Source organism: Neofelis nebulosa, chromosome 18 (assembly GCF_028018385.1).
Source record: "Neofelis nebulosa isolate mNeoNeb1 chromosome 18, mNeoNeb1.pri, whole genome shotgun sequence".
In the NCBI taxonomy this organism is placed as follows: domain Eukaryota; kingdom Metazoa; phylum Chordata; class Mammalia; order Carnivora; family Felidae; genus Neofelis; species Neofelis nebulosa.
The window spans coordinates 7,009,308-7,010,412 of NC_080799.1; positions in this window are offsets into that span (position 1 = coordinate 7,009,308).

The following is a 1,105-nucleotide window of genomic DNA, read 5'->3' on the forward strand; positions in this document are numbered from 1 at the left end:
TGAACAGTCCAGAAAAGGAACATCTATATAGAGAGATTATATTATTGGTTGTTTATGTTTGTTGGGGGGGTGGGAAGCATGGAGGATTGCGGGTAAAAGCTAAGGATAACAGGGTTTCTTTCTGAGTTGATGAAAATGTCCTAAAATTGTATTAACAGATGTGCAATTCTGTGACTACTAAAAGCCATTAAATTGTATGCTTTAAATGGGTGAATTATATGGCATGTGAACTATTTCTCAATAAAGCTGTTTCAAAAGGGTTATCAAAGAGGAATTATGAATGATGACATTTGCTTTTTTCCATCCTTGGTCACTTGGCTGGACTCTGGTTACAGTAGATGAGGGATTCTTTATAAAACACTTGTATAGCAGAAAGAAAAATTATTAATTTTCTAGTTGCTGCCAAAATGTCCCCTGGGGGACCAAATAGCTTTCCTTAGCAACGAGCCTTCCTACTTTACCTAAGGATAATTTGGGATTCAGAAGGAGAAAACAAAACTGGGTAGCTGCTCTTGTTGACAATTTGAAGGCAAGGAAGGAGGGAGGGGAAGATGTTTCTGCAGGAAGGTGACAGGCTGGAATACCCTTGGGCAGACTTGACAGAGAGACTCCAGAAAAGAGACGCTTGATATTTAGCTTTATGTTATCTGCTACCATGATGTAAACCTCCCTTCCTGAGTCAGCAGCAAAACTCTCCTGTCTTTTCTGTGTGGAAATGAGGGGAATGAGTTTAAAAAGTAGCAATTTGATGGGGATTGAGCCTGGGTGGCTCAGTGGGTTAAGCATCTGACTTCAGCTCAAGTCATGATCTCACAGGTTCATAGTTCAAGCCCCACATCAGGCTATCTGCTGTCAGCACAGAGCCCACTTTGGATTCCCTGTCCCCCTCTCTCTCTGCCCCTCCACCCCAAAATAAATAAATAAATAAACATTTAAAAAAAATAAAGGACATTGGGTTAGATATGCGTGGAAGGCCAGTCTGAATATGGCATATGCTGCGGGGCTGGGGGCATCCGTAGGTTACAAGACTTCAAAGTTGGGGGGAGCAGAGAAAGTGGAAGAACAGAGGACAGGGAAGTAGAGTCACTATGACAGGAAAGTCGGA